This window comes from Anas platyrhynchos, chromosome 21 (assembly GCF_047663525.1).
Source record: "Anas platyrhynchos isolate ZD024472 breed Pekin duck chromosome 21, IASCAAS_PekinDuck_T2T, whole genome shotgun sequence".
Lineage (NCBI taxonomy): Eukaryota > Metazoa > Chordata > Aves > Anseriformes > Anatidae > Anas > Anas platyrhynchos.
In genome coordinates this window covers 12,065,739-12,081,009 of record NC_092607.1, presented here as the reverse complement: position 1 = coordinate 12,081,009, position 15,271 = coordinate 12,065,739, and the positions used below count along the sequence as shown (strand labels likewise).

The 15,271-nt window shown below is 36.4% G+C and overlaps 1 long non-coding RNA gene across 4 annotated transcripts in view; it reads right to left on the bottom strand.

Moving 5' to 3' along the window:
• LOC106019074 (uncharacterized) overlaps positions 1-15,271 on the bottom strand; it is a 178,158-nt gene that overhangs the window by 68,050 nt on the left and 94,837 nt on the right. For 3 of the 4 annotated variants that reach the window (XR_002404995.4, XR_011804487.1, XR_002405005.4), the window contains exon 5: positions 9,870-9,912. This is a non-coding gene — a long non-coding RNA (uncharacterized lncRNA). Of the gene's footprint in view, positions 1-4,994; positions 5,292-9,869; positions 9,913-15,271 lie in introns of those variants that run through there. The other variant, XR_002404991.4, reaches the window with a different exon arrangement.

The following is a 15,271-nucleotide window of genomic DNA, read 5'->3' as shown; positions in this document are numbered from 1 at the left end:
ATGGCAAAAGAAGAAAAAAGAAAGAATCGAAGAAAGAATCTTAAAGACTTTTTTTTTATTATTATTTTTTTTTTCTAGTCTGTGACATGAGCAATGCTGCAGCTTGTTATGCCCTTTGCTTGGCATTCTTCTGCATAATTTTTCCTTTCATCCTATGCTGATATAGAAAAAGAAGAAAATACAAATTTAAACCCTTAACATTGAATTTTCACCTTAGGAACAGTAAGATGTGATTTGGCAAACATATAGCTGATTCTCTTATTAATTCTTTTTTTCTTTTTCTTTTTCTTCTTTTTATTTCTTTTATTTTTCAGAGATGAATTCTCATCTTGCAAATATCAGCTTCCTTAGGTTACAAGTTGCTTACTTGCAACTCCATTATTACTATGCATAATAAATTTACTTATAATTAAGAGGAGTCCGTCAAGTAGGTAATATAAAACAACTAAAAATGTTCTTGCTCTTATAACTTCCCTCAGCAGACCTGATTTACATGAAAACCCCAGAAGTCACAACCCTGACATGGCTGGAGATGTGCAGCTGTGATGCTGTGTGAGAGCAGCTTCATACTGGTTGTTGCAAATAGTAGGGACAGGCCAGGATTGTGGGATTGTGAGTGGGATTGTTTAGCTCCATAGCTTGCCAAGAGAAGACTTGAAATGGTGCTTCACATTGCCAAGTGTAGCCTTGGAACCCCAACAGGAGCGCAGCCACCTAGGCAGGAGCGCTGGGGTTTTTGATCTTAGCCTTAGCACAAATCCTACTGACTTTGTGTGTGCCTGAAAGTAGTATCATCCTGCAGTAGTAGCTACTGGTCCCTTATTTGCTTTAAAGGTGGATATCTGCTACTGTCTTATCTTTACAATTGTTTCATTTCCAGTAAATTTCTGTTATTTACAGACTCTCAATATAACTGCTAATAGTTTGGCATATTAGTATCAGAAAAATATCCCAAGACCACGCTATAGTCAAAACTACCCATAATTCATTCTACACAATTAACAAAACACAATGAGTAGGCCAGCATTACCACAAAGTAAAAACAAAACCCTTATCCAGAAACAAGCAAAACCCAAGAAGGATCCATGAGAATGAGAAACCAGCATTATGAGCTACACCACAGACTCCTTTTCTTGTCAATAGTGCCAGAAGAAAGGTTTGAAGAGAAGCCTACACATCTAAATCACCCAGAAAATGGTGTTCTAACAGGATCTTGAACTCAATAGAGCTCACCATAGAGTCATAAACACTCTTACACTGGAGGAAGAAATGAAATGCTCTCCATTCTTGAAAGATATAGATACAAAAACAAGTTGGACTTGCTCTTACTGTGTAGAAGTTAAAAGCAAATGAAGGATCATCTTTCATTACAGTTGAGTGAAAAGAGTATGTTTTTTCTGTGCTGTTCTGTACTGAGCTGGATGGGTCACTCTGTTAAGTGGTCATCTTTCAGTGGAGTGAGCTGTAAATGAATTGTACACTGAACTGACCAAAAAGCATACTGAAAATCTCACCACTGGAAAATGTCAATTCTTGGACCCATAAAACAATAAAATGCCTTTTGAAATGGCATGAAAAAGTTTTGCAAACAGATTTCTCACAAAAACAAACAAACAACAAAAAACTGTTCAGAAAGCTAAAAATATGCTACCATGCTTAAAGTATCTGTGTGCTTAGAATTAGTCCAAAATGTTCTCAATTGGGATTAAAAACTCATTTCTTCCATGACTGAGCAGTTTACAAGGGTGATGTTTGATCAGGACATGGGGACATTCATTATCATCAGATATTTGTTTTGATGGGGGGAATCCTGGGCTGCTCTTCTTATCTGGTGCTTTCTTCTGCCCTCGAGAAAGAGTGCATGCCACAGCTGCTTGTGAAGAGCAAACAGAATTTTCTTCCCCAGTTCTCATTCCAATCTGGTCCCCATGGTTCATTACCCTCACTATCACTTTGGCAATTTCCCTTTTCAGTTTTAAAGGCCTTCTTTTACATGGGAAGGTATCAGCAAAGAATTCATAATCCTTTCTGTCAACTGTCAGCTGAAGAGAGTGATTGATGTACCGTACTTTCTAAAAAATCACAACAAAGCTGTCTGCCACTGCTGGTTTGCTACTACAGGTGTTCTTGACCCAGGCAGTTTGCTTTTTCACACATAGTTGTTTTATTTTACTTTAATCTCTTCATATAAGATAAATGCATCAGAACTACACTGATTTAAGAGCTTTTCAAATGGCACTCCAGTCAGGTCAGAATACAGAAAACGTATGGCAGTCAGAGTGTGTTCATTTGCTTATACTAAATGAATTTTAAAAAGAAAGTATTTGTGAATAATAAGTTTGAGTTTTAGCTCCTATGCATAAGGTAAACCTTTTGAGACCCATTTTTTATGGTTGCCATCATGCACAGGAGGTACCAGAGGTATAGCACTTCAGTTTTAGAGTGAGACATCTCTCAAGAGGGATACCAGCCTCCAGAATAAATTCCTGCCAATTTTCTATAGAGGAGCCAAGGAAGCCAGACACACAAATAACTTTGGAAGACCCTTGAATAAAACTGCTGACATGAATTAGAAGGTCATTCCTGAAATGAATAATCAGGAATTTAATCCTAAAAAAAGATTAAATGAGCTTTTGACATAGGAAGAAATATTTCCCTCCTCTCAAAAACAATATCATTTTTTGGTGATAAATGTTCTTTTCTGACAGGTGTCCCCCATCTTATTCATTACCAATGGACTTGAAGAGTTGTACTGGGAAAAAAAACAAAAAAAAAAACAAACAAAAAAAAACAAACAAAAAAAAAACGGGATACAATGAATCCTTTACTTTTCAGTAACTGAAATGCCAAAAGATCTGTTGCAGATCATTGCTGTAAAATACTGAGTTCAAATCCAACAATAAAGGAGTAATAGGAACTGGAAGTGTCTGTTCAATGGGGAGGTGCTATAGAATACTGACCAGGGAAGAGATTTATAAGTGATTACAGAAAAATCCCTAAAGCTGTCTGCTCATTGTAGAGGCTCAGTGGAGGAAAGCAAACAAGATTTTCAGATACAGTGAGCTGTTTGAGGAATATAAATGAGAGTAGGTAGCAACACTGCACTCTGTGCTGGGCAGACCGCCCCCAGAAAGCTGTATCGATCAAATGGTCACCATGCTTTCAAGAGCACGTGAGAGCAAGGAATGGATAATGCAGCTTGGTAAAGGGCCTGAACGAGCTAAGGCAGGAATAGTAGTGGGGAAAAACATCTTTCTTTCTACTTGGAAAGGAGTCACGATGAGAGCAATGAGAGCAGATGAAATGCTAATGACAAATGGAGTGAAGAATGGTACAGACACTTAAAATGTAGTAGCTTGAATTGATCGATCTACCTAGAGATTCACCGCCACACCAAATGCTAGAATAAAGGGAGGCAGGGAATAGGCATCACTGGCTACCGGCTCCTAGCTGGCAATACAAGCAACAAATTAGTTGGTTTCTGCTCCTCTTACATGAGAATCTGAACTCACTACAGTTGATCTTTTCTTTGCCTGTAAATTATATTTGATTTTCAAAGTAACCAAAAGATTTCACAAGTTCAGAAATTCTTCTCAGGACCAAGAATGCACAAGTTGAAAGAAAAAGATTATATTTAATTTATACATTGATAAAAGTGATGCTTAAGAAGTCCCCACTAGGTAACACAATATGTAAAGAAGCTGGTTTGAGAGGAAATTCAGCTCCCACTTCACTGAATATAATTTTTAAATTCTAAGCAATGCAGTCATAAATAAGCCAAGGCCAGACCAGATTTATCTTGTATTACATTTTTTATGATAAGATGTACATTAGTCTTAACTTGTGGTTGGTGCTCTTGAGCCCTCAGGCTGTTTTCTCAACTCAGTGTGGAAGTAGCATTGTTATTCACCTCTGATATAATGTTATAAAGGATCTGCAAGCATATTCAGAAGCCAAATTAGTGTTGGTACTCACTGTCTGTTCATGCTAGTAAAGGTGGACCTATGGGTTAGCTCTCCAGGGCCTAAAGGCAAAATTGTTAAGTCAGTATGAGAAGCATGGCTAAGCCTAGAAATGAATAATCAGGAATGACCTTAACCTTCACATTTTGCTCATGACCTCGTTATAATAATTAGTTTTGAAATGTGCAGAAAGAGTCATGGAGCATTTCTTTTTTTTCTCTCTTTTTTTTTTTTGTATTCATGTGTTTGTGTGCATTTTTTTTTTTTTTTTGGTGTTGTTGTTTGCAAGGGACGTTCTGCATTTTCCTCTCTTTCTCTGTCCACATGTTCATCTATCTGTGGTTACCCACCTGTACCCTGTGCTCTCACTCAAAACTCTCTGGTCCCTTTCCAACACAGTTTGCTCCCTAAAACCAGCTACTAGTAACTTTTGTTTTAGCTGGTTGGGAGCTGACGTACTAATAATATGCAGTGGGCCACCTTTATGCATTTCAATGAGCTAAATCTCCAAAGATGTGTGCTCTAATATTCACTAACTTCCTCAGGACCTGCAGGAGCTCAGTGGGGTGCCTCTTGGTCCTTTGCTTAGAAGGGAGAAGCAGTAGCACATTGAGATGCCTGAGATTCTCTGCAATGTATCCAGATAAATGAATAAAAGGGTGGTAAGTCTCATAAGGAAAGAAAAGGGGATGAAATGACAAATTACATGAGATCCCAAGGAATTACACTAGGCAATAAAAAAAAAAAAAAAAAAAAAGCATTGACACAAACTTAGATAGTGTCAAAAAAAACAGGGCTTATAAAACAATGTAAAGATAGCTCCAGTGCTGTGATGGAAGACTAATTACCACAGGAGACAGCTGGGAGGAGGCTGTTCACAACTCGATGTTTGAAAGTCTTTGGCCAGGCCCAAGAAATGCTATCAGTATGGCCTTCTTAGAGGCAAGAAAACTGGGAAAAAGATTTCTTACAAGATTCAAACCACCTTCATGCAAAACATTTCTCTTTTTTTTTTTTTTAATTTTTATTTATTTATTTTTTTAAGTTGTGGTTATTGTAAATGTAATCCAATACTATATAATCTGATAACAAAACTATACAAATCTGCATCGTTACAAGTGGATATGACTGCTACACATGGAGCATGTTATCCTGGAGTTAATTACTTTCCCTTCTTAGAATTATTATTAGTGTTAAAGCAGCCCATGGAGTTAGACTCAGAATAAAACTATGTGGTGTGGATAATTTCCAGCAGGATAGGCTCAGTGACATGAAATGTAGAGGAAATGAGAGACCCAGTGCTGCCATTCTCAAAGTGTCATCTCCTTTCTGTAAAAGAAGGAAAACTGGTAAATTAGGAAACACCACATCTCTGGTCTTTATGTGCTTTTAATCATTTGAGCCATAAAGAGACATTACTAAAAAAAATGATCTGGCATAAGACTAGAAATTGTTGCTTCAGTATTTAGGGAACTCTATCAAGATTTTTTTTTGGATATGAGATATGAATATGTGTTCCTAGTAGGTGAGTCACAGATTCCTACGTCTCCTCTGCTCCAATTCCAATTTATCCAAGAAATGGTCTTATCTTTTCATACCATCACTTTCTGTTACATGAAACCAAGCCAATTTCATCTGCTGCTATGTGTCTGAACAGAATTGGGCATGTGAAATATATTGTCACCTAGGTATTCCAGATGTACCAGTACAAGCTGGAAAATAAATCAGAAAGGACCTCTTCCTATAGGGAGACTTGATTTCAGATTTATTACACTGATGCTTAGACTTTGGAAGGTCAGCACATTACAATTGATTTCAGTGAGAACAGAAACAAGCCCTTGTTATTCAGAAAGTAGTTATTCCTGTAGGGTGAAAAGGAGAGTTGTCTCCAGGAGGCAAATGTAATAAAAATTAATTGGTACAACTAAATTAAAAAAGTATAGGTATGAAAAATCCTAATACCTTGAATCTTTTAAGACCAATCAAATGTAGTTAATCAACTGCATATTCCCATATCTGGGCACCCAGTAACCCAGGTTCTAGAAATGTTGAATAGGGAGAGAAATTAAAGACTGCTGAACTCTGGAAAAAAGAAAAACCTCAGCTTACAGTCTGGTTATGGATCAGGAAAAAAAAAAAAAAACAACTCTTATTAAGCTGAGAAACTGAGCTGGTCTTGCAGGAGTTAGGTCAAACTCCTCTAATTAGAGAACAAACCAATAAACACCTTACTCTAGAAAGGGCATTATATAAATGAAGAACAATTTATTAGACCACCAAGTTGGATTTTGGCACAATTGCCTAGCAAACGAGGATAAATCCCCTGTTCTCTTTCAAAAATTTCTACCTTCTGTTATTTCAGATGACTCTTGCTAAGAAAAGGCCAGTCTCAGAAACTATTTGGAGTAGAGCTCTGTAGGTTGCTCAGCCAGACATTTTTTACTAAAGAAGACAAGACTGATCTTGCTGGCCTGTACATAGAACTGACGTTAATCTCCAAACTAGCTGTTGCTTTGAATTCTCTGCAGAGATTTCAGATGTCTTTGTTCAACCATTTCTTTTCTTTCCGGAATATATCTCAGACTGCACTCTGATTTTCTCATCCTTTTCATGCTTGTTTTACAGTGGCAGAATTCTCTTCAGATTATTGGGTCTTTACCAAGCACACTATATTCTGGTGTACAGCAGCAATAATATTTTAGATTAGATTAGTCCAAATTTCCTGATGGCACCTCTTTAATTAGAAGATGAAAGAGGGAGAAAAAATATTGTAAGAAAGAGTCTTGGTTGAAACTCTAAAGCTAATAAAACAAAACAAAATACAAACAAAACAGAAACAACAAAACAAAGCAAATAAACAAGAAAAACAAAACAAAACAACAACAACACAGAAAAACAAACAACCAAAACCACTTATATATTTTTTTCTATAGTAATTGGTAGCTTTAAATACTTAAAATATAGGTAATGAATAGAAACACAGCAGACATTCTTAATCGTAACATTAGCACAGATGTTGGAAGGCAGACTTTCTAAGGTATTTTGTAGATTTTAATAACACTCAGCTTCTTCAGTTCTTTGGGAATTACCTATTTTTGTAAATCTGGAACTCCTAGCACAGAATAAGTCATAATGTTTTTCCTCACATTGAGTGATGTGTTTGAAAGTGATTTTTTTTTCCCTAAAAGCTCTGCTAGATCACTGCATACTGCATAGTCACTATGCATACACTGCATAGGTGGCAACCTAAATAAATATTTTCTGGCAATAAAGCTTCCATCTTTGATCCACATGTTCATGACAACAATAACAATCAAAACACAAATGATTTTACTATAAAACATATCCTTGATTTTCCATGTTTTCACCGCTTGTCTAATATATGTTCTTAAAAAATTGTTTTGGGAAGGAATAGGGCCCAGGACAAAACAAAAACAAAGAAACAAAAAAATAATGATAAAGTAACATTTACTTTTGAGAAAGATTAAAGAAATAATAGTAAAAAAAAAAAAGAACTTGTATGAGCAAAATCTTTGCATATATTTTGACATATAAAATGTCATTAGAAGTCAGAATAAAATTATATATGATTTTAATATGATTCAAACATAATTTGAACATGTCTTTTAATATAGAATCATAGAATCATTAAGGTTGGAAAAGACCTTCAAGATCATCTGGTCCAACCATCCCCCAACCACCATAATCACCCGTTAAACCATGTCCCTAAGCACCATGTCCAAACTTTCCTTAAACACCCCCAGGGATGGTGACTCCACCACCTCCCTGGGCAACCAGTTCCAATGCATGATTGCTCTTTCTGAAAAGAAATGTCTCCTCATTTCCAGCCTAAACTCTCTCCTGACACAACTTGAGACCATTCCCTCTAGTCCTATCACTAGTTACCTGTGAGAAGAGGCTGACCCCCAGCTCCCCACACCTTCTTTTCAGGTAACTGTAGAGAGCAATAAGGTCTCCCCTGAGCCTCCTCTTCTCCATACAAAATATTCTATGATATTTTAAATATGATTCTACATATAACATTAATGGGAATAATTTGTAGTTTTCTTTTTGTTATAAAATAAGAACTAGGTTTTAAATACCAATGAAAAGCCTAAATTTGTAGCAATTTTACTCAGAGCCTTGAAAAATTTGAAGGCATCTAGAAACTATAATCAACACAGAAGGAACTATTCTTCTTGTACTATTCTTCATCATTTTTGTTTCTGAAATTAATGGATGTAAACGGAGTACAGAGCAGTTTGCTCACATAAGAGTATAGGGGGAAAATAACACACCAGGAAAAAAAAAAAAAAATCTTTAGGACTGACGCCTCTGCAGTAGCAGCAAGTTGCGACTCTGGTTTTCATAAAGGCATTTAGAAATACAGTGTGTGCAGAAAGGTACCAGTGTGAGAGAGAAATGTATTTTGAGAGTATGCATGGACAAAAACACACACCTCAAATAAAGGCTCACAGTGTAAGTTAGGGATAAAGGGGTTATCTATGGGAACACTGAGGACAATTAATGCTTTGATCTCTTGGCAGTACTATACAGAACAGAGTGCAATCAGATTGCAGGGGGATCACTTTTGGATCTTAACTATCAGGGTCAAGTAAGCCCTCAAATTTATCTGTGTATATTCTAGCAAAATCTAGGGGAACTGACCCAAATTGCAATAATATCTTTTACTCTGTTCACTGGCAGAGGTACGGTTGACATCTGAGCTGCACCAAATGGAAAAAGTGTGTCATCTGGAGCCCCTGCCACATCATATGACAAGCGCACATTCATCAGCTCGGGGAAGTCAGCAAACCCAGAAGAGCTTGGCACTATTACTCTAATGTAACACAGCAGAAGGGTGCTAAGAGTTTTCCCCAAAGTTTTGACTCTTTTCTATCTGAGACTGTGGAAAAGCTAAAACAGTTTAACAATCAGAGTGACATTGTAGCTATATTTCAAACACAGTTGTATGAATCCACAACTGATAAGAACTCCTAAATGCTATTCCGTCTGCTTCTGACAAAGCTGCAGCCCATCTCCTTTGCCTGCTTGCACTGTCCGGATTCTTATATTAGCAACATCACACATTTTCTTCATACAACTAAACAAACTCAGCAGGAAGTCAAGAGCAAAGGGATTGTAGGATCACACCCTAAATCCCCAGCATGGAGCACAAACATATGCATTTCCCAGAGAAATTAGTTTTCTAAACTGACTTGGAATAAATTACCCAGACCAGGGTCACCTTAGCTGAAGTGAACAATGAAATGTGAAATCTTCTTTCAAAAACGCTGGGCAGAGAGTGAGCAGCGAAGGGTAAAGTAGTATATTTTGTAGTGCCTCATGAGAAAAATATATCTAATCTGGGTATCAGTTCAGCCATGGTGAATAATTTAATCATACTTGTAAATGACGTTGTAATAAAAGGTCACCAGATCTGTCAGACCCTCAACTGCTTAGGTAAAATTAGATCTGCTCTACTGATGTTAAAAAATTGACATGCATAGTTAATCCTATCTTGCCATTAAAACCAAAACAACAAAAATAATGAACTTTGGAAGGAAGGACTAAAAATTCTCCTTGACATAAACAGCATTAAGAATTATAGATCTTGAATTATCATGATACAAGGGACTAGATCTCAGCCTTCATATAATAAGCCATTTTATACTGCTTCAACAATACAAAACAACTTTAAAATCACTTTTTTTTTTTCTTTTTTCTTTTTCCCCAGGTTGTGCTGGCAATTCCCATCATGAGTCACAGTTCCCATCATAAGCCAAGTCTAGTGTATAGATAGGGTGGGGTACCACTCAATACCATAAGGTTCGATAACAAAGCCTCTCCCTGGGACTATCAAAATATAGTCTGAAGGTCTGAAGTAGTCTCAAGTGATTCTTTTACCTGCATGAAGTGCGTATCTGGTCCACACAGTCCCAGAATAATCCTGTGGTAAAGAAAGAAGGTCAATATTAGTGCACATCTACCCACCTACTACTCTGCCATTACACTTCAAGCTGTGTTTGCATTGAATGCTACTGTAGCTGAATAAACCTTTGCCTTGTCTTATCCTTCATGTTCAGTGGCAAAAGGAAATCAGATCTATCTCTGAGATCTTGGTGTACATCACGGAGCAAAGATTGCCCAGGGAAGGAGACTTTGTGCACCAGAAATGGAAGCTTTGCTTATTCACGTTTGATGGAGGTGTTTTCAAATAATGGGTCTTCCTAAAAAGTATATTTACCAGAGATAATTGTTAATAAAATCTTTGTCATCACTCACAGTTTGCTGTTTACCCATGTGATAAATTGGATAACTGTATGATAAATGAACGCATCAATTTATCAAGCACCTTTGATCACTTCATCTTTACTTTGACTGGGAATCCATCATCATAAGGCTCACATTCATAGTCCAAATGTCTCTGCAGCCAAACCGCAGAAAACAAGTTGGTTCATGAGTATCAGAATGGACTTGGCCTGATACCTAGGGATTTAGCCCACATATCCCTACAATTACCCAGTGCAGTAACCCCAGTTCTTCCTGGTGTATTTTGTAGAATCAGCCACCAGGTGCCTCAACATCTCTAGTTCTGCCTCAGTCTCTAGTCCCTCCCAAAGTTGTTATCCTTGTCTTTCTCTAGAAACCCCTCAGTAATGGCTGGGCAAGAGGCATAATATATTGTAGTGAGACCAAAGTATACCTAGATTTTTGCTATAATTAAAACTGTTGTAAATTTTGTACCCATTAAAGGAAGATAACACAAGACCCAGTAGATACCAACACCTTTGCATATGTGTGGGCCTGAGCAGCTGGATTTGAACAGCTACATGCTCTTCAGCATAAATTAGTTCTTTTATTTATTCAGGTTCTTCAGTGTTATTTATTAATTTATTTATTTATATAACTTGTAGAGTTAGAAACACTAACAAAGGTGCTAAGCTTTACAGAAAAGATCACAATTATAATTAACTACTTGTTTTACAAAGCATTTAATTATAATTAACCTCCAAACCACATCTCAAATATTTCTGTACTGTATAGAATGCCTGGCCTTTGTGATACTGGGATAATGGAATGGCTGAAACACATTTGTATTGATCTGCATCACTGCTATCACTTTTGAGTAAAAGGGTCATGATAAACCCTTGCTGTCTGTGCGCACACACAGAGGTACATGCCAGTAATAATTAGGTATCACCAAGAAGCTCCCTAAGTGAGCCTAGCTGTTTTATCTGATTACACATAATTTAATATGAGAGCTGCAGTATTTACCAAGACAAAAGTGGTAGAGTTATGTCCTTTTTCCTTGCAGTCTAACCCCTCAAAAACTTTTCCTTAACTTCACTGAATACAGGACAGATATGGAAATAGGTAACTCCTCCCTTTTTACTCATTGAATTATTGGCAAGATAAATTCATGCACAGATGTATTTGGATTCCTCATCTGACATAATCTTCAGAATTTTAGCACCTTTCTGAATTACAATCTGCACATAATGTGACATGTTGATCTATCATAATTAGCTGAACTGTTGCTGCAGAAAAAAAAAATCTCAAGAAAACACCGAATATACCTAGTGATTAAAAGTATATAAATATAAAAATATATATAAATATATATATATATACAGAGTTTCAAACAATAGTCACAATGTCTTCAAAATATGTCATCTTTGTCTGTTTTCCGTATTTTTTAGAAAAAGAAATCACACCACCTTAAAGAGTTTTCTTTTTCCAAGCTTGTCTGAGCTTCCCTTTTACTTTCAGCTATAAAACAACAGAAAGAAAACAAAGGGGAAGAAAAAGGAAGAGAGCCAGCTGTCCTATAACCCCTCAAAGTCCTCCAAATATCTTCAAAAGGAACGGCTGAGAGGCAAAGCAGAGAATAAAATGAATTAAAAAATCTATTACTTTAAAACCAATTACAGGAAAACAATTTTAGAATCAGTTTTCCATCAGAATAATTTTATTCCAAAATAATTATACCTTTTTTTTTTTTTTTTATCAACACTTAAAAAGAACTTATTTCCTCACTATTTGCTTTCTGTGCACAAAACTATCAAAATGTTGCAAAAATAACAATACAGAAAAGCATCCATGAATGTGGAGAGAAAGACACATTGTTTACTTGGTGTGGAAGCTTAAAGTTTGGTCAGCCTACTCAACCTGAGATGAAGCTGTCATCTTTTATAAAGCACCCGATTATGTCTCTTTTTCCCTTTAAAAAAATAAATCAAAGCTTTTATAAATCGAAGATCTTAAAATTACATCATACAGGAGTTAAAAAGTCATAATTTAAAGATCACAGAACTCAATGAAAGCTTGAGAGAATATGAAGAGGAAGAGATCTATAAGAATGTTTTAAAATACTCTAGACATAGACTAAAATATTCCAGATGAACAGTGTTTTAAGCAAGAACTGTGATGATTTCAATTTTATTTAGAGAGGTCTCTGCATATCATGCTACACAGATGACAAAGGCACATGCAACTACTATTGTGAGGAGACGAGTGATATAGCAAAATGGAAGGAGAGTGTTGTTTTAGGAAAAAAAGAGTTTATGATAAGATACACAGATTTGTCATGCATGGGCAGGAAGATGACAATGCTAGCTGTGCTGGTGCTGATTAAAAATATGGCCGGTGCTCTATGAGAGGCATTTAGCCAGGCAAAAAGAAGAGATTCTCTACTCAGGCAATTTATATTTCCCCTTCCTTATCTCCATTCACTCTTGTTTTCTAGCAGAGGACAACTTTGGTGGTAACCGCTTCAATGGTTTCCCTTGAACTCAAACTCAAACACAGAGAGTTGTCCAGCACAAATGCTTACGCCCTACATTATTTATTGTATATTGTTTGTTGTGTCAAGAAAAACCCTCAAAACCAGTAATCTATATAAATCTATAACAAATGAGTAAATCTGTTATGCCGGTTTTTGGTTCATTGTTAAACAAACATCTGAAATTTATTGTGCATCAGAAATATGAAAAAACTTAATTCAGTTACTCTTTGAACAGTACGGGAAATGGTTGTGATCAGTGCTTGAAGGACTTTGTGAAATTAGATGATAAAATTAAGTGACAGAAAGTTTATGTGCATTTAATAAATTACATTATACTATATTGTCACTGGTCAAAAACTTTTTTTCCTGCAAATTCAAGAATAGTCTAAGATTCCTATAACAGACAAGAAAAATCTCAGCTAACAATTAGTTAGCATTTTAGCTAGACCATCATGTAGTTCTGTGGCCTGAGGTGGAAATAAAGTGCTGTCGTTAGGTCAGTTATACATTATCATTTATTTATTTGTATTTATTTCATAACAAGAAGGGCACTTATCCAAAGGTCTAGATATGCCTGCAATTAGTTCCAAGAATGAAAATAAAATTAAATTCAGTTATCTCTGTGACAGTCAGCCAATAAACTCTACTCCCTCAACATGTATAGCTTCTTAAATAGTTTGAACTCTCAAAGCTTTCAATATTAAGATGATAAAGGCTGAATGTGACACAACTGTTCCTTTTATTTTTAGCGTGTTTGCATTTTTTCCTGGGTCTCCAAGGACACAACCTGATAGATGATGTTTCAAGGAAACAAATACAAGTTTTGTTATTCTCAGCACCTTTTTGCATAATAATGAGACTGGGCAGAGAGAAGGTTATGCTCAAGTATTAGTGCACAAGGTTTGCCTCTAGGCTGCTCTGCAGGAAACCTAAGCCCATAACAATTACAGTGTTTGTTACTGGAAAAATGAGAGAGAATAATTAGAATGATGCTCTTTGTAAGTCACCTGCTCTTTGTAATATATGTTTTCTAATTTAGTTTGGCAAAAGTGGCTTGTAACAGTATGAGTACATATTAAAGATGAAGCAATTAGGCAACTAAACAAGCATGATGACAGCTTTTTAGTAAATGGTTTAGCTTTTAATTTTGAAATGGCAGGTCCCACTGAGCACAATATTCTAGAACTGTAATTTTGTAGAATGTGACGATGTGTCGTTGGTAATTAATTAATCCCCACACCCCCTTTTTTTTTTTGTCCTAAGGAGACAGAGGGCAGTGGTTGCCTGTTTGCAGAGTTCAGCCTGTGATTAACACCACTGTCTATAAAACAGGTTGCAACACATCAACTACAAATTGGAAGCCCTGTTCTGCTACTGTCTGAAGTCGCTTTGCAAAGTGGAAGTTTGAAGTCTCCTCCAGCTGACCTGCACCATACTGCTGACATCCCTGAAAAGTTCCCTATAAATCCTCTTGCCAGCTTGTGTTCACCAAAGCTATGGAAATTCTTTCTTACAGTCCTCCAGGTAAACAGAAGCCCCCAGGGAAAATAAAATAATAATAATAATAATAATAAATCTTTTGGCAAAATTCTTAACTGGAGGTGGATCTGGTGAGCCTCAAGAGTTAGAGTGGTTCCATTAAATTTGATGGGGATACTCACTGGTTTCAAGCTACACGAGTAGGCAGAGTTTGTACTGGATCAGGCCCAAAAGGAGAAGGAGTGAAACAATGGGCCACCATGACATTTCATTAGAAATGTTTAATAAGCATCTGGAATGTGAGAGAAAACACCTCAAGAATTGAAAATCCCCTCCAGAGAAGAGAAATTTACCACTAAGCTAAAGAGAAAAGTAAGGGTGACACTCAGCTGGACACTGGGATAAAATCCAGCACTTTTCATTTCACTGCTCGATGTGGACCAGGATGAAGTGAACTACAGAGGAGAAAGACATACCTCAGGAACAACCAGGAAGCTTGTTTGCTAAAAAATACCTATCACTCAAACCTGGCTTTTATCACTCAGCTCCATCATCATGAACAGCTGCTGGTAAATATATTCACCTCTAATTTTTTTTTACCACCTAACTGAGCTGAAGTGCTACTGCTGCTCTCACTTGGCTTCCTCAATAAATGCAACAAAGCAAATCTTGTAATTGCTTTCTGATCTAACCTACTTAGACATTATTTCCCATTCTGCTTCTAAAATTCAGATTGATTCAGGTGATCAGAATCATTGTAAATTATCAAAAATGTCAGTTCTGTACCATCATTTTCAACAATTGCCTGTGATCCCAATTAATAAACTGTGTAGTATGGGAAAATGAGATTTAGACCTAGAAGACAGGCTAATCTATTTCCTACTCTTATCAGGCTGGTTGGAAATAATTTATTGCAATGCTGGAAAAGAAAGTTCTACTTTAAATATAATACCAAACCAGTGCATAAAGTACCATACCACCTCATGGCATTTCTAGCAACAATGCAGTGAATTTCCTTTTTGAAGAACTCCAGTACATACTG